General features: G+C 44.2%; 1 long non-coding RNA gene across 2 annotated transcripts in view; it reads left to right on the plus strand.

Moving 5' to 3' along the window:
• Positions 1-1,104: 1,104 nt before the first annotated feature.
• LOC119034294 overlaps positions 1,105-18,532 on the plus strand; it is a 164,002-nt gene continuing 146,574 nt past the window's right edge. The window contains exons 1-6 of one of the 2 annotated variants that reach the window (XR_005079525.1): positions 1,105-1,199; positions 1,401-1,445; positions 2,184-2,257; positions 3,533-3,583; positions 14,606-14,674; positions 14,781-14,836. This is a non-coding gene — a long non-coding RNA (uncharacterized LOC119034294). The remainder of the gene's footprint in view (positions 1,200-1,400; positions 1,446-2,183; positions 2,258-3,532; positions 3,584-14,605; positions 14,675-14,780; positions 14,837-18,532) is intronic. The other variant, XR_005079524.1, reaches the window with a different exon arrangement.

Raw genomic sequence — 18,532 nt, forward strand, 5'->3', positions numbered from 1 at the left:
CTAGGGATGCGTGAATATAAACACTCCATGGTGCAAACACTGCGGCTGAAAGAGGAACTGGATGCAGCCCTGCCAATTATCCATCATGTGTATGTATAATACGTATATCTTTGGCATCCTTGATCCCATCGCTCTTTACATCAAGGCATCCGCTCCTTTATAGCTACTTTTGATTAGTGCTACCAAATGCACCTCAACGAGAGGAAAGCACTGTATACCCAGTGCTCCAGGAGCTCATTTTGAATCCATGTTTAATAAAAACAGTGCAATTCACGGCTTGAAGCAGGCAAACGTGTCATGTAGAGTTGAAAAGCAGCAGATCAGTACATGGATATGTGCTAAACTTGGCAATAAGTGCAGCTGTAGCGAAGCAGAAGGCACAGAGTCAAGCTGCGAGGGCCCTGTTACGACTGTCTCCAGATGTTCTATTTTCATATTTTATGGGTGAAACACTTTGTGCTGCTGTTTGTATATATCATGTTATCTGTTTCCTCCATTCCAACTTTTGTCCTATTGTCTGTCCCACCTTCTGCAAAGAACTTACCAATGGTTCTGAGAAGTTTCGTAATATATGCTTGTATGCTAGTTTGGATTTACACTGATAGACATACAGATAATGCTAGCAATGTATGTATTTTGTATTCCTCGGCATGATTACAGCTTTTTGCTAATACACTGACTCTCTTATTGTACCACCATTTGGCTTTTCAGTATTCTTTCCTCGCTCTCCTGATGTATTATTAACATAACGTCTTTTTGAGTCTTTTCTTCTAGACCCGGAGATCTAAAACTTTATACTCAAAGGCCCATATCAGATTTTTATCTTAAATAGCAATCGTTCAACTAATGAATGTCACATTTCACACATTCAGTCAGTAATAATTAAAATATGATGCAGTAAAACGACTTGAAAATGACCATAGATACTACTACTTGGGGACCTGTATGAAAACAGAATCTTCTAGGACCGAGAATCCCCCCCCCCCCCTTTTCTGGCCATTTTAGCATTGGTTCTTGAGTTTACGTGGTGCAATTCAATGTGCCATGATGTCACACCATGCACTCTGCTGAACAAAGATTTTGTGTTGTGCACTTGAATGCATCGCAAGTGTCAAACTCTGACTAAGACAGCAGAGGGGAAAATAGGTCCAGACTGACTTCCCATGAGAAGCCCTGTTCTAATCTAAACCAAAGGCTAGGTCAGTATCCATAGATTTTAGGGACCTGTAAAGCTCATTGGGACATTGCATGTGATATCAGGCTGCACAAACAAATTTGACTTCACTTAACAAAAGCACAGCTCCACTCATGCCCCTCTCCCAAGAGAGCCCCCATCTTTATTTGCCTTCATGAATTCATTCTGATCCTAACGTCGACATATTTTCCTCTCTCTTGTCTAGGCGCTGGCGCTTTCTGTGATCCGGCGGTTGCTTGTAGTTGAGCGGGTGAGTTTTGTGTTAGATGACGTCACCGTGAAAACACACAGGGAAGACTTTGTGCGCAGGGTAGAAAACAACACAAAATGCATGCAAGCGGACTCCTCTGGTTGCTGCCACTGACAAGAGAAAGCACACATTTCCTCATGGCCAAACCAAACATTGTGGCTTTAAGTTATGGTTGCATTTACTTGAAATGATGTGGTAGACCAACACTGAGAATCAGCGAGCGCTAATTGAAAACAGCTTGTCGGAGCTCCAGCGGAAAAAAAAGAAAAAACTGACTGTGGGATTGAGTCTCTATTTCTATTGTGTTCTAATGTGCTGGTTCCCTGGTCATTCCTTGGCGCTCCCAGGAGGCCCGGAGGGGTTATGGTCCTAGATAGCTGGAGGATGACTCATACGGGCCTTTTTCTGGCCGTTAAGTAACAAGTTCACACAGTGTCGCATCGCCCGCAAGGGAGAGAGACATCAAATATTTCATTTTCCCAAGGAAGATGGCCCCAAATTGAATTGAAGAGCGGATAGCTGCAACATTCGCTGCCTGTTACAAGAACTGTGCAAACTTCCTGAGGTTACACACAAACCTGTTGGGCTGAATATATTAAACTGAATGACATGAGCACATTTCCCAGATATGAAAACTCTCCCTCCCTCTGTCTGCCTGATCGGTCTGTCTAATTCCTCTCTCCTGCCTTCTCCTGCCGCTCCCGCCTCATCCCCTCTCTTCCTGTCTCTCTTCGGCAGGATTAAGGCCCATCCTTGTCATCCCATAGGGCAGAGTGGTTTGACTGACAGCCGGGTTCAGCGTCTTGACACAGGTTCGTGCCCCCGTCATCATCGCTGATCGTCCCATGCTGGCCCCTCAGAGTGACAGGCGCCCGCAGAGCCATTTACTCCTGGTGCAGCCGACAAAAAAAAAAAAAAAAGAAAAGCCCTCCTCCATCACCGGCTTTCACTGGCACTGCAGATGCACACCCCCCCCTCTTTTCTCCTCACCCCTTCTCTACCTCCTCTTCATAACTCAACGCCTCTCTCTCTTAACAGCCCGACCCTCTTTTTGTTTCCTAATTGACAGCAAATATTTCCTTTCTTTTTGTGTCTCTCCTCACCTTTCCACTCCTCTTCTCGACCTCCTCTAATCTTCTTTTCTCTCCTCTGATATCTGGTGTGTCAGTACAAGCTACTATTAATCTTCAGGAATCTGCCAGTTCCTTAATTAGGATAATTACTGTGTTTGTTTTAAGTTAACACTGATGACGAGCTACTATCTTTGAGCAGGCTGCAACAGATGGGGCGCTTAGTACTCTTTTGGGAAGGCTGACAGGAGTCAGGATGGAGCTGTATGATTTTTTAAGCTTGATGTTTGTCAGATTAATTTACCTTGCAAACCTGTTTAGCGGGAATTCTTCCTAAAACCGTCCACGTAGGAGTCGAAGTCTCTTGTTGCGATGTTAATGTACTAGAAATTGGCATTATTACGATGTGTTTGCACTGGAAAGAATGGTGTCGTATTTAGTCGCTGGCCTTTGATGCAAAACATAACGTCACCTGGGATAAAAGGCTGTACTCCCTTGGAGTCTTCGAGTCTCTATTTAACGTTTGTTTCCTCCTGCTATGTCTGCCGTGCGTCATGTGCGCTGATTGAAAATGATTGACAAACTGGTTGAAATCAGAAGGGTTGGCGGCATTCAGTGGTGCAAAGTAAAAATAATCGACAATTCCCGTCTAATGCACTAACGCTAAACTGACGAGCCTGTTCTGAAAATGTAGGGAGGAGAAAGTACGGACATTTGTGTTGAAACGTAGGGAGTAAAAGTAAGAAGTGGTCAGACAAAATGTATACTCAAGTGAAGTACAAATACATCATCTCTGCTTTGATTCTGCTTGCCACCTGTTGTGGGGGCGACGCCCAAGGATACCAACCACCGACTCCAGTGTGTCTCTCCCTATCTAGTCTTTCACTCTAAAGTTTGGAAGCTCCCCAGTGACAGAACGACATACTTCTAGGAATAATTAAAGTTTCTCAAAGTCTGCTACCTGTTTCACGTTTTTCTTGTTTCGCGTCGTGTAATATGTGTTTCTGTATCTTATAGGAGGCTGCCTCACTGCAAGGCCTCTCAATCTGGGACAAAGATACGATTCAGGTGGTTTGTTCGCAGTATAACACGACAGCACGCTTATGTACAAGTTACATATTGTGTGTGTGGGTGTGTGTGTGTGAGAGAGAGAGAGCGCGCAGAAGGACAGGAGGGCATCAGATGAGTACAGACTGTTTCCACCTGCCAGGTGCCTGGTCTCTAATCCCCCCTCTCTGTCTGATTAAACACGCACACACACACACACACACACACACACACACACACACACACACACACACACACACACACACACACACACACACACACACACACAGACGCAACAAGGTCATCTCTCTGTCAACCATACAATAGCGCTGTGTACCCATCTGGCCTACATCCTAAATACTTCCTCTTTAGAAAGCAAATAAAAAGGGGAAGAGAGCTAACACTCGCTGCCTCAGGAACCAGTCACAAGCACACTGCCCCTGTTCCAAGTTATGGCAATAAATTAGTTCTGTATTCGTCACTACTTTATGCTGTTATTTGTCATCCAAGACTGTGCGATGGGAAAAAGGACAAGCCCTCCGTTGTTTTGTCACGTGTCTCTCCGTCTTGCCGACTCCTGAAACTCTGAGTTCACCTCAGTGAAGGAGGACGACCTCGCATAATACTTCCTTTGTAGGATATCAAAAACATCTTTAAAGAACGCTGCTGGTCACCCAGGCACTGCCAAAACCGCATGACACCCCCTCTTCCTTTTTTTTTTTTTTTTTACAATACGTATTCTTTCTTTCTTTCTTTCTTTCTTTCTTTCTTTCTTTCTTTCTTTCTTTCTTTCTGTCTTTCTCTCTCTTCCTCTCTTTCTGTTTTTTACTTTGGCACTAGACAGGCTCCCCCCGTGGTGAGTCATATCATTCTGACAATATTTTATGCTGGGAGTGCAGCGCTTTGATATCTAGAGGATAAGAAGCCTTTTGTAGAGACAGCGACACCCATCCTCCCTCCTTCTCCTCCTCCGTCTCCTCCCACTCCCTCTGCCTTTTTCCTCCCCCTGGGGAGGGTTTGGCTTCTTCTGCCCCCCCCATTCCGACGGCTTTTTATGCGTGACGAGGTTCCGTGCCGTCGAGGTGAGGGCGAGGTCAAGCGACTTCAAACGCCGCGCCGAGGGAAAATCACAGGCGTAAATGAATAAAGATGAATGCAATAGTGTCTGTGTGCGCTTGAACGCTGCGGTTTTTGTTATGAGTCCTCGTGGATTTGATCCTATTAGTAAGACGCAACACAATAAAGTTTGATGTGTTGTCATTCCATATGTGCCAGAATATGTAGTGCACTGTGCAATATATACTGTAATTTAGGATCACAGCAGAGAGCAGTTTGTATTTACCATAAATCCGGAACACTATGTGTGTGGTTTTGATCCACATTATGATAGTGTAGGAATTCCGTGTGGTGCCATGCTGTCTGCGCCGTCTCCTCTCCTCACCTGTTGAGGCTGTGATTAGATACCGTCAACCCTCGGGCTGTAGCTATCACATACAGGTAGAGCACCGTCGAGCTATAGCCCCCCGCCCCCCCCGTCACGCTGTGGGATGGGAGAGCGAAACCGGTGAACTCCGAACAAACTGCAGACGGCGCTGAAAGTTTGTGTCACACTAATGAGCAATCTGTCAACAAGTGTGCGCTGCGGGGAACATGGGGAGAGAAAAAAAGAGAAGAAAAGAATAGAAAAAAATGTAGATCATATGGCGGAAATCCTTGTTTGAATCCGCCTCCTTACCACACACACAGACACACACACACACACACACACACACCCCAGTGACAGGAAAATTACAAAATGATATCCCTGTTTTGAAGTCGCAGTGTTGAGGCTTCAGGGTGGCAGTGATTTTAAAGGAGCAGTTCAACATTATTGGACATTTATAGGCTATAATTAATACCACTCTCGTGTTTTTTTTTCTGCTCAGCACAGAGCTGAAACCATGATGTGATTAGCCTAGCTTGGCATGAAGACCGGACCAAAAAAGAAAAAATAAACAAAAACACCTATCAACACCTCTAAAGCCTACTAATTAACACATTGAATCTTATTTGTTTAGTTCATACACAATCAGAGGCACGGACGTCAATTCGCATTTATATTTTCTAACACAGGACACCTACATCCATCCATTCTTATTTGTTTCTTTGTTTTGTTTTCCTCTACACCAGTCCCTCAGTTTATTGCCTGCAGCCTCTTCTAATTTTCTGATTTGATTTAGTAAATCAAATACAAATACAAACTGAACAATAAATAGGCAAGCTTTGACAAAACAAAGAATCAGCCACTTTTCATTAGCTTTTTTAGCTGCTTGCCACTATGAGATGCAAAAAAACAAAACAAACTGTTTACTTTTATTAATTAAATTCTCCCAGGTTTAACTGTAGCCTACTTAGATTGATGTTTTCAATCTTTTCCCTTTTCTAATAGGGAAATAGGAAAATAATAGTTTCTGCTCCTATTTTGTGGACGTGAGGCTGGAGGTTGCCTCCTGTTGTTACGCTCCACCATACAGAAGTTAGCTTAACATTAATCATCACCTATTCTGTGACTATTTATTTTTAAATTCTAAACTGTTTTTGGTAACATTTGTCCCCTTTTTCCAGAATTTAAAACTATATTCATCCATGTAGTTTTACTTATTTCATTCACAAGATGTGGAAAGTCATCAGTAGTAAGATATTCATATTGAAATCAAGCTGTTAAATGATCATTTAGCTAAATTTAATTTAGCTAAAGTATTTTTTATTTTCCCCAGCTTTAGAAGTTTGCTCTTGTATGTTGTCATGATTCTGAGATTTAGTTTTGATTTCTTCTATTTTTCTTCATAGCAAAAGACATGCCTTCAGTAAATTACATCCCTGTTAACTTTGTGATGTGATCTGATTCAGCTAACTAGCTGGCTAATTCATCAAACACTATTTTTATATTATTTACTACAGTCCCAACTCGAGTTCCTAGTTTGTTTGCTTTTTGTCCACAGAAATGGACAAAAAATATCTTTACTTATTGCCTTTGCTTGGAATTCAGTGTTTCAGTATGTTATTCATCCCAATGGCTCTTTTTAAGCATGTAAAAGGCAGAGGTGTAACTTGTTTGAGATGTGGAAGAGTGGACGTGACTTTGTTCCAACATTATCTTTTGAATTTTGAAAACATTCAACAGAACATTTCCAGAAAACATAACTCAATCACTTCATCTAACTCATAGAACACTCTGTCAACAGTTTCCACACAGTGATTATGTATTTTGCAGAAGGCAGTTATGTCTGCTCACCTCTACTGTGTCGGGGTAGAGGCAGGAATTTCAGTGTTGTTTCAAAGCCTTGGCAAATAAATCATCCAGATGCCTACATACCACTTGGGATAAGTGAGAAAATATGTTTTTTTTTTTCAATTTGGGTGAATCAAGCCTTTAAATATAATTGTTTTGAGCCCGGAGGTGCCATAAAGCGGCTATATATCATTGACCTTGCAATCTCTTTTCGACAAGATGGTTCCTGATTGTGCTCTGAAGGGGCCCGTCGTGCGAGCGGGGAGGCTGACAAAGCGGGTTGACCCTGGGCTGAGGCTTGTTGTGGCGCTTCGTCTCTGGAGGGCCTGTCTGGAGGTTGGCTGCGCTCTGTCTGGGGCCGCGCTGCTCTCTAATCACCCCGACGCTGCACTTACAGGGCTGACAGCCATGGCGCCAGAGGAGAGGGAGAGGGAGAGGGAGAAGAGAGGGAGAGATTGCACATGTGACGAAGCCCACCTTGGCTCTCCACTTGTTCCCTCTCAGGATAATCACTTTCTATTGATTTTCTTGGAGCACACAGATCCCTGTTACCTTTCAACCCTCTCTGATGCTGCTTGTCAAAATATCTACGGGCCACGGCATACAAGACCTGTTACCTATTACCTTTCCTTGGCCCCACTAAATAATTGATAATGTGCGTCGGTGGGAGAATAGTGAAGCCGCTGCGGGGCCTTCATTTTTTTCTTTTTTTTGCGCCCGCGATCAATAACGAAACTTAATCATAAGCGCAAAATTTTTATCTATCCCCCTTTGAAAGCAATCAGCAGGAGATCCGGGGGTCGGATGTGTGTGTGTGTGTGTGAGCGGTGAAACATAAACCCAAAAACTCTGTGTGCGAGTGCGTCGATGCTTCATTCCTTTACAGCTGGTATCAGTGAGCTGAGGCGTCACAGCCGGCGCCCTCTGCTACTTACCTAATTAGCTCTAGGAGCCCCTGCATTATTAACAGAGCCCCTAAATCATTCAGAGAGGCCCTAATGTGTGTGTGTGTGTGTGTGTGTGTGTGTGTGTGTGTGTGTGTGTGTGTGTGTGCGTGCAAGGGTACACGCTGAGGGGGTACAGAGGATCACTGCGATAATGTCCCTCCCCTATTCACGACATGTCAGACGTAATTATTCACCCCGGGAAGACACGGGTCCAGAACACTGGTAATGGCACTCTTCTTATCCCCGCCTCCGTCTCCTCCTCTCCCCCCCGCCAATCCCCCCCCACGCCACTTGCTTTTATGACTGACAAGGTGCTAGATGGCTCAGACACACTCTATAGATAGACAAATAGTGGAAGACGGTAGGTATTGTTAGGCGAGAGTGTTCTGGTTCCAAAGGTCACGTGTCAGTGCCGCGAGAGCAGCAGCGAATGGACGGATAATGTTTATTTTATTGTGTACACGGAGCTCATTAACGGGAGCAGCGATGTCATTTGTAGGCCTCATTTGGTTATATTACATGTAATGTACAAATCATTTTAGAGGAATGTTACTGGGATAATAGTGTGAGTGCCATTTAGCCACTTTAACCGCCGGATGACTCACAAATCGTGGCTGCGGCGCGGGCAGAAGTGCTCGATGAATATGTAATAATTTGTCAGGGGACAGAATGCAGCTGAATCATGTTCGGCAGGACGCGGTTGTTGTCTCTAGGTTTAGCAGCTGGAAGTGGTTTGGTCCTTTTGTCAGCAGAGTCAGCGAGACACAAATGAAAAGTCAATATACATCACTTCCTCCCTCTTAGCCAATAGCTGCCGTGCAGCGGGGAGGGGGGAGTAATATTGTTCTGTATGAGATAATATTTGGCTAGGCTGGTGACCAGGAGCTCTTGCCCTGGTAATTCCACATGTGTTTACAGGAATGTGACTGTTTCCTGCAGCCCTGCAGTAGCTCTGGTATGCGGGTTGAATTCCAAAGCATCTCTCCCCTTCTTTTGCGGCCGCTGCACACACACTCTCCCACATAGATGGAGTGTTGCAGATAAGGTTTTGGCGGAGGACCCGGAGATGATGACTTTTGATGCTGCGCTAATATTTGTGCTGAATTTGCAACGGCACAGAGAGCTCTCGTGTGGAGCGCTCGCGATTTCTGGCAGTGTTGCCATCTGTATGTGAAATTCTATCACATTTTGTTGAATAATGTCAGGGTGTTGCTTGTGTGACTGGCAGCACAATTAATGCAGTTCATTTGGTTTATGTTAGTGAAAACACAAGATGTATTGAACTGTCAGTTTCGCCTGCGAGTGTATGGACTGCAGTGGGAGACAGCCGCTTTTTCAAAAGATCTGGAAGAAAAACGACTCTCTGGTAGCCTTCGACTGCAGCTTTACTCGTATCCATCAGTGTTCGGGTGATAGCCATTATGCAGGTGTGTGCATTATGCATTCAGTGCACATGTGAAGAACACATACTCTTTTTTTTTTAGCATATAATAGGGCACGTATGTATAGGGAGCTTATTTCAATGATGGCAAACCCTACGGATTTGACCACAGCTCCAGACTAACCTTATCACTACTGCCTTGAAACCATCCTGAAAAACATTTTTTACACATCCCAAAGCAAATGTAGTATTAGCATTCCATGTACTGTGTCTCCATAATGAACTGCACTTCACTGTTTTAAGCTCCGTAGACATTAGCTCCCGTAGCCAAACACGCCCTACAACTCTGCTAACAGCCAGCTAGCTATTCTCCTGCTGATTTTAACATGGATTTGTTGTTCACACGGTGGAGCATTACCAAAGGAAAAACATATAAATTATCCCCTGTCAATGGTATGTTTACAGCTTTTTCGAGTTTAACGTGCCATATGTTGTGAAGGTCCCTGCATTAAGAAGCTAGCTAGTGCAACAAGCAGAGACAAAGTAACAGCATGAGAAGAATTACTCTGTTGTACTCAGTTTGCCATTTGCCAAGTGATAGAAGCATACAACACATTTTCTACAATACCAGGGACTGAGGATCTCCATTATGGTCTAGCAGTTGCTTTGGCACTGGCACAGCAAGGCTAACGTTCATAAGCTAACACTAATGTCCATAAGTACATTACAGCAGTGAAGATGCTCAATAGTTAGACACGCTTCCAAATTCTGCAACTGAGGGCTTCAAGTGGGGTTTGTGTTAGAGTTTGAAAAGTCAAACTTTAAAAGACAGAACAATTTGTTGCTTGTGATAATGGCAATAAACGTTTATCTGGTTAACGCCAGTGGACGTAAATCTGTAGGTTTCCTGGCAAACAAGCCTTTTGGAGCACATTCGGCAGACGGGCAGCACCGTTTTATAGAAATGTTTCAGCACAACCCCGTTTTTTATTTTAAGACGGGCGCGAGGCTAAGTAGATTACTGGCTTTTTATTGCCGTCGTAGGATGGTAAAAAAAATAAAAATAAAAATAAAAAAAAAAATGGTGAAAACTGTGATGGGGAAAAAGAATTAGACAAGCTAAAAGTCTCATGAGAGTGAGCAAGAGGGAGAGAGGAACACTCCTTTACGTCGTTAATCTGGTCCGCCCCTCCCCCCTCTGTTTCAATTAAGAAAATTACTTTTTAGTTCAATTAACAATAATTCACGGTTAACTGAATAAAGTTTATTACACAATCAAGACGACAACAGAGTGAGAGGGACATGCACTCACTCGCACTCTCACAGGCACACACACACACACACACACACACACACACACACACACACACACACTGTACTTCCTGCTAGTTGTAGCAGGTGTCAGGGCCCCTGATCTGTTGACCCATACGGGCTTCGGTGAGCTGTGTGGCCGGGGCGAGGCAGGATGCCGGCGGTGAGGGCACTGACGCTGCAGGTCGGGGGAGGACGACGTTGTTAAGGGATGTTAAGGGAGAAATGTGTCACCGCAGTCTTAGATGGAGAGGCCCCTCGATCCTCTATCGCTGGCCTCAGGCAGCAGCTTGCATCACAGCGATTAGCTCCCAAACACAGACAATAACACTAGCAGCCACATTGTCATAATCGCCATTATCCCCCCCCCCCCACACACACACACCACCGCCACCACTGCCACCGACATCACCACAAAACATGGTAGGGACCAATTTCTGGAAGCTTCTGCCCCTCTTTTATGCAACTGTGGATGAGCTGTCTGCCTATAAACATTTAGAAAAAAAAAATGAAATCGCAAGGCGTTTAAATTGTCCTCTTCTTACATTTACATACCGACAATAAGGTGTTCTCTTCTTCAACCGCGGTTCATCCTCCTTTGTTCCATCCCTCCTCCTCCTCCTCCTCCTCCTCCTCCTCCTCCCCCCCCGAAATGATTTACTCTGCTACAATTATTGGGTAATCTCCACTGTCATTACTCTTAACATCTGCTCTGTCACAATGCTAAGAGCTTTTGGCTGTGCTCTGCGACAGTTATTCTATGTGCTTACAGTCCTGTGATGCAGACAGACAATCCCCCCCCTTCTCCTCATCCACTGCCCTCTCTCTGTATATGCGATCTGCATTAAAGAGATTAAATGGCTTTTATATGAGTGGGAGCAGTATGGTGGGTTGACTTGCTTGTGCCGATGTGGGAGTGAGAAAAAAAAAAGGAAAAATCCCACTGGAGAAGTATTCCGAGTTGTAGATGTAGTGTCTTGAGGTCAAAGGTCGAAAAGTCAAACATCAGCCGAGGGGAAATCTTTTAATGTCAGCCCTTGACAAGCAACTGATATCATGTTTTTCCATTTTAAACTGACAAAACTACCACCCACCATCTTGATTTCCTCCTATGCGCACACCCGCTCTCTCTTGTGTTTCTGTCTGTCTGTCTCACTGAATGAATAACAAGCAACCACCCAGCAGACAGGCGGTTAAGCAGGCTAACCTTTAGCGAGCAGGGAGAGGAACATTCAGAGATTTCCATCAGATTACCCTCTCCAGTTTCCATTGTGTGTGTTGGCCCCCTCTGTGGTATGTCCCCCCCCCTCACGCAGCAAATTGGAACCATTTGGTATTCAGATAACGGCAAACAGCTCAGATCTGCTGGAACAATAAGCAGTTTCCAACCAATCGCCCACCTGGTCTGAGCTGTGCTAAGACGTTCTTGATAGTCGTCAGTTCTTTCACCACCACTCAATTGCCTGGTGTGGGTTTCTTTTCTTTTTTTTTTCCTTTTTTTCTCCTCTGACAGCTTGCATTTCTAAAGCCTCCCTTCTGATTCAAGTTTTACCTCCCTCTCAACTCGCTGCTGATTGACCTTCAGCGCGTCTTCGCAAATCGGATATCACTCAGGAGTGCTGTACAAGATGAATTCGGTCCAGTGGATGTCACAACCCGGCAACTTTCACTCTGTAATAGTTCTCTATGCACTGAAACAGTTGACTGTGAGTGTACATTTGTGTATATAACTTTCTAAGCTTCACCCCCAGTGAGCGCAGTGTAATGACATGGGTCCAATACTGTGTGATTGAGATAGATGACCTGTTTCATTATCTGTGTTTTGTATGTATGTGCATGTGTGCATATACTCCCCGAGAGCTGAAGCAACACATTGTGACCCTAGTTGTATTTGGCCACCAGAGGCCATGCTGGCAAAGGCTGAAATGATGATTAAGGACAGGGGGGCTGGATGGGAAAATGTGGATTAATGAAGCTCAGATAGAATTAATAGCCATGACATCCCACGGCAGCGGAGCCGCTAAATGAGAATATGTCGTGGGTCCGCCAGAGTCTCAGTGCTTGTTTTGCGCTTTCAAGGTGATGGTAGGAGCACAGAAGGAAAAGTTGCATCCCTCCGCTGACTTGCCTCACTTGTTAATGCCTGGCAACAGAGAGAATTTAGTTATGTTGGTCTCAATGCACCATCCCAAAGAAATACACTTTTAACGCACAGTTCTGCAGTGCTAATTCCCATGCAGGAGGCAGCGTGCCTTTAGCAATTCAGGAACTTGTCTGTGGGGCTGGTGAATGGGCATATAGAGCCTGAAACTTATGTTCTGTGACTGTAGAACAACTAATGTTGGCATTTCTTCTTTCTGTATGATCTTTCCCTAACCTTCAAGGTAACTGTGCCGTTTTCTTAACAAACATTAATCACACCCTAACTTTAGCTTAGTCACAACCAGCACCTCTAATTGAAGCAGCAGAGGAGGAGATATCCATACTTTTTATCTTTCATGTGGTTCAGTAACCATACAGGGACATACAGTGCAACTCTGAGTAGTCCACCACTTATCAGAAGGTCAGTGGTTCGATCCCCGGCAGTCTGTATGTCGAAATGACTTTTTATTGAATCGCAAGTTGTGAGCAGAGTGTGTTAAGTATAGAAATATAGTGGGCCACCCTGCATGGCAGCTTCTGTCATCAGCGATTGAGTGTGTGTGAATGGATGAAGGAGGCATTTTGCTGTTGAGTGGTCATTGGACTAGAAAAGCGGTCCATTTACCATTTACCTCCGAGTCAAAGCTAAGATAAGGGTCATTTTTCCACAATTTCGAAAACTCCCCCTCCACAGTCAGACATTATGCAACTGTTTTTCTCAAGGTGAGTAGTACTAATCCTAGGGAACTGTACTGCACATGTAAAATGTTCCCAGACTGTAGTTCCAAAGATATTACAGAAATACACCATTTGAAAACGTTGATATGAAATCTGGTGTTTAGCTGAGGTTTTGGTCCCCTGTAGCCATCACTTGAGCTTCTAGCTTTCTACGTAGGATCAAGTGTCAGCCTCGAACCAGTGCTGCCTTCATATCTCACTTCCAGGGAGGACATATTCCCAATCAGAACGTTATGGCAGCGCATTATGAACCATTCAGCTTTCCATTTTTGAGTGGAAAGAATAAGAACCAACTCTAATCAAATATAAATTGTATTCCTTGCATACCCTCCTATTCAAAATATGATTTAGATTCCATATAAAGGAAGCGCTGCGAAATGATGATGCTACTTCTCAGCCGCAACATGTTTGTCTCCAGGAAACCTCAGATGTTTTTAGCAACAGCTGTGCAGACTACAGGTCCAACCCCCTGAAGTTTTAGTTTGGCTGTTTTAGAACAGTTGCTGGACCGACTTGTCTTGTCTTTGATTTCACCACCTGGTTCGTTGTTCAGTTGGTGGTCTTTCACTTCTACCTCCTGCGGGCTACAAAACATCCCGGCTCGCGTGTGCGCTCGCACGCACACACACCTGGACAACTTATTGTGAAGTCAGGAGACGGGAGGATGGTTTAGCTCCAGGTGGTGATCAGTCATTAATGCCTGATCGGTTCCGCAGGTAAATGTTTACCTCAGACTGGTTAGACATTACTGGAGCCCGGAGGCTAGGATCATTAAGCTTTCACTGGAAGCATTTGTAGCAGTTTGCAACTATTTGTAAGTGCACTGGCAACTGTTAACGATTTAAGTTGTTTCTTTAAGAACTGGAAAAAGTGCAAACAAGTGAAGCGAGCACTGAGGGGTTTTGAAGTACATGTAAAGCAGGGCCGCTTGGACATTTAGCTTTTTGAATAAAAGGTGAATAACAGTCTAGAAAAATACTACAGATTTTTTTTTCTTTATGTAAGAGGTTACATGATAGTACACCACACAGTTTGCTGGAAAAGAGTGATTTAGAGAAAACACAAAAGGGGAGAACGGGTGGCAGTTCGTGGAGTTCACTCCGGAGCATCTTGCTTTCTATGAAAACACGACAGTGTGTTTTTTTTCTCAGAAGGGAGACCACTGGGAGCGAGAAAGAAAGCCGGAGGAGGGTTGAAGTTACAGCCGAATCTCATAATAATCTACTAACCTACTGTGCCTCATTCTGATACAGAAGATCCTGACAACCCGGTACCAGAGAGGTTCTGGAGGGCAGCGACCCACACTCTGTCCCGCAGTGAAGGTACACATGACAGGTTCATTTAAGCACTCCTAAAATGAATAAACTTCTGGAAAAGTGAAGTTCAAAATATGTCTAACATGAACTCTTGATGATCATGTCTCTATAGGTGTCAGCAAACGGCTCAAGTGATCCTTCCCTCCACTAAAATATAGGCGACGACAGGTAGGGATCATTTTGTTTCCCCTCCTCTTTTAATCCCTCGATCTCATTTTTTCTCCCAAGTGGGCTTGAACCCTTTAAGAACGATCCCTTCATTACACCACCTCGCTGCTCCCTTCTTAAGTATCTAATGCTGTGACGACTGGGGTGAGCACTGACCCTGGGCAGGTGGGGGGGGGGATGCGGGAGAGAAAAACTCTGGGAATGAGTGTAACAAGAGAGAACATATGAGACTGAAAGGGAAACTGAGCATTGACAGGATTGAGCTCCCAGGTGGGGTGTCACCCTCGGGGGGGAGGCAACAGTTGCTGACAAAGCTGTGAATGTGTGTTTGTGCGTGTCACATGAGAAGCTCTTGGCAGGTTCTCTCTTCATGAATGAAGATTATTGCTCATTAGAGGCCACTGCAGGTCTGGGACGATGACAATTTGACATGTTGAGGCGTCCCGGTGATTCAGTCTGTGGTCACTGTTGCAGAAATATTGTGCAAGTCAGAAGGAAAAACTAAATAAATAAATATGAAAGTGCTTTAGTTAGTATTCTCACCGAAAGTATAGAGCAAGCGCTCACTCGATGATGACAAAACAATAGACTTCTGCCACTTTGACCAGCATGTTTTTTTTTTTTTTTTTTTACAGTAGCTTTAGTCACGCAGCAAGTGTTGTTGACTTTGCCGCTACCTTCCCATTGTGAAAGGGTGACCTTCCTCTTTCTCCCACTCTCTGTTCTGCTCAGCTCCGTACATCTGTGTCTGTTTACCAGCCTGCCTGTGTCTCCCTCAATCTGAACTGATGAGTGCAACTCACAGCTGCTCCTCTCTTGTTTCCCGCTGCTCGGGCTGTGTGTGTTTGTGTGTGTGTGTGTGCGCGTGTGCGAGCATGTGTGTGTGTGTGTGGTGTGTGTGGTGTCATTGTGCTTGGCGGTGACAGCGCCATGCTCCCAAATCAAAGACGACTGGCTCGCTACCACTGAACACCTCTGATTGCAGAAACAAGGAAAAAAAAAGTTTGGATAAAAGGAGTAAACACGGTGTTATATTCTTCTGTGATCCCTCTGTTTTCTTTACATATATACCGGAGTGGATACGTGCACGTTGTGCTTGTGGACAAGCATGTGTGTTGTTACTGTATGTGCGTGTACGTACACAACAAATATCCGCATCCACCTGTGTCACCTGAGCCTTCTGACCTGCATTCCGCTCTTGCCTCTCCTTCACGTTTCATCTCGGTATTTTGTAATTTCCTGCTCCATCTTTAACAGAATGACAGAACCGAATGGTGGTTTGGTCATTTGCTGTCTGGTAGTCTCGGCCTGTCCACCTGACGCAGCTCAGAGACAAAGATGACAAGAAAATAGTGTGGATTCGAGGGCAAATGGGGCGTTAAATACATTCTGAGGTGTATTTGAGGGAGTCTATGCTCACTGGTGGCAACTCTGATGAGAGATGCGATGTGTGTGGTTTCGTGGAGGGCAGGGAGAGGTGAAGAAGGAGGAGGTTAAGAACGAATATGTCTTCGGGCGTGTATGGGATACCCTTGAGAGCGTGACATCATCAGGACAGGTGTTGTTTGCTGTTGTTTTCTTCAAATCAGGGCGGGGGTGAGGTCGGGGGGGGGGGGGGCGCTTGCGGTTATTTGACTGTCAGCCTGAACCTGTCTGACCTGTTACGAACCCTCAGGACCACATCTCACCTCAAGGAGGTGGCTGAGGGTGGGGGAGGTGGTGCTTTTGAGATTGAAACATGATGAATAAAGAACGTAGGGTGAGTCATTGAACAGACACTACACAGCATGAGTTCCCACCATTGGTGTGCTATTTCATTGTTATTCTTTTAAATGACTTAATGGGACTTTTGTTCATTTTGTGGACTTTTCACATATAACTACAGGTGCCATACAGGAGTCCTGTTTTCATTTTATTTGTTTTACACTAAACTTTAATTAACCATCCTAGATAAACACATACGCCTGAAAACACGTTTTTCTTTTATTTTCTATTATAGATGTTATGTAGTTGTCAGACCTTATGCCACAGCCATAGTCTACACAGGTATTTTATAATTAGAACTGACAGGATTAGATAATCAACAGACACTGATCCAGTAGTTCGATCATTGTTTGATCCATATTTATTTCTGACATTACACGCTGCTGAATGTCTTCAGTTGGAGAAAATTATCAATTTGATGATGTCACCTTGGGTGTTAGGAAACTGTCAGATTTGTGGACAGATTTATAGACCGTCAGGAATGAAAATATACATTGGTTATATCCCTAGTAGGGCTGCACAGTATAGTAAAAAAAACAACCATACTGTGACTACCATTGTGATTTTAATATGATACAAATATGATTCACAGGAATTATTTTAATTTTGCATCACAATTTTCATTTGTACTGAAAAAAAACAACTACTATGAAATCATGTTGTTGCGACCTTTGTTGAGGTCTGTAAAATCCTACATCTGGAAGAGGCCAGAGCATCTCTTCATTATACTGCTGTTTTGTAGCACATTTTACTTTACTTAATTTACTTACAATTGCAGTTTACGCAATTTCTGTAATACTTCGATTGCTTGTGCAGCACTAATCCTAATTTTATACATCCATAATATTTGATTGTTCGAGGAACAGCAGTCATAGTATAGGCCTAGAGTTGGTGTCTTTACCATAACTTTAGGACAATTAGTAGATGGGTAAATATTCAAACTATGGTAAAGAGCAGAAAATCACACAATATGCAAAGGACGAGAATATGAGTCTCAAGAAAACTTTGCATCATTGCAACTTGCCCATTAAACAGTAGACGGCCCCTCTGTGTATGTACACAAAAAATGTGCTCCAAGTTGTTTTTCTGTCCTGCATTGCAGTGAAAGCTTGTACATAAACTCCACGCTTGCTTAATGTATGTACACATTTGCATCCCCTACATACATTCAGACAGACTTCGGGGGGACCGCTGGCTTGTGTAGAAGTTTTTCTAAGCCTCCCATAAATATTTCTGTGAAAACACTTTCTCCTTCAGGTAGAGCTCGTCTCTGTGTCGTGTTGCCTGTCGGTGCTGGTGAGACGTTTCTTTGGTAATTCATTTGCAATTAGGAAATGTAAATCAGACAGGTGCTGCTGGCATCTATCAGAGTCTGTATTTGTTTTACCTAAGGCATCTCAGATCCTCCCTTTGTAATCACACGCACGTGCACGCTCACACACCCAAACACGCACATGCACGCACACAGACACAACAAGGTCACCTCCACGTATCACTTCGGGTCTTTCTACCGGAGTCTGAGGAGACTTCAGAAGTGCCGCCTGAGAACAGAGGAGAAACTTTTTTTTTTTTAATTCGGAGGAAGGAATACAGAGTCTGCCTTGTTTCTGACTGACATATGTTCACTGTGTGTGAGAGAAGAACTGGGATCAACACTCTCTGCGCATAAGGAGAGGTACAGCTGCTAGATAGCATTGCTTAGTTTGCGCGTGTGAAGTGAGGGAAAAGTGTGCACGTGCGCGCACGTGTGGTGGGGCACACGGGGAAGCACACTTTCATCAGCGCGGCGGTGTGTGTGCATCCGTTTGCGCGCGAGAAGAGGCGAGTGACTTCACACAGGCGTAGTAGTAATGAAGCGTGCCAGTGTGGAGAGAGTGGAAGTTGAGTGTCAAACTGGTGAGGAGGAAGGAAGAATCTGCAACATTTGGTTTT

The sequence above is a fragment of the Acanthopagrus latus genome, chromosome 16 (genome assembly GCF_904848185.1).
Source record: "Acanthopagrus latus isolate v.2019 chromosome 16, fAcaLat1.1, whole genome shotgun sequence".
In the NCBI taxonomy this organism is placed as follows: domain Eukaryota; kingdom Metazoa; phylum Chordata; class Actinopteri; order Spariformes; family Sparidae; genus Acanthopagrus; species Acanthopagrus latus.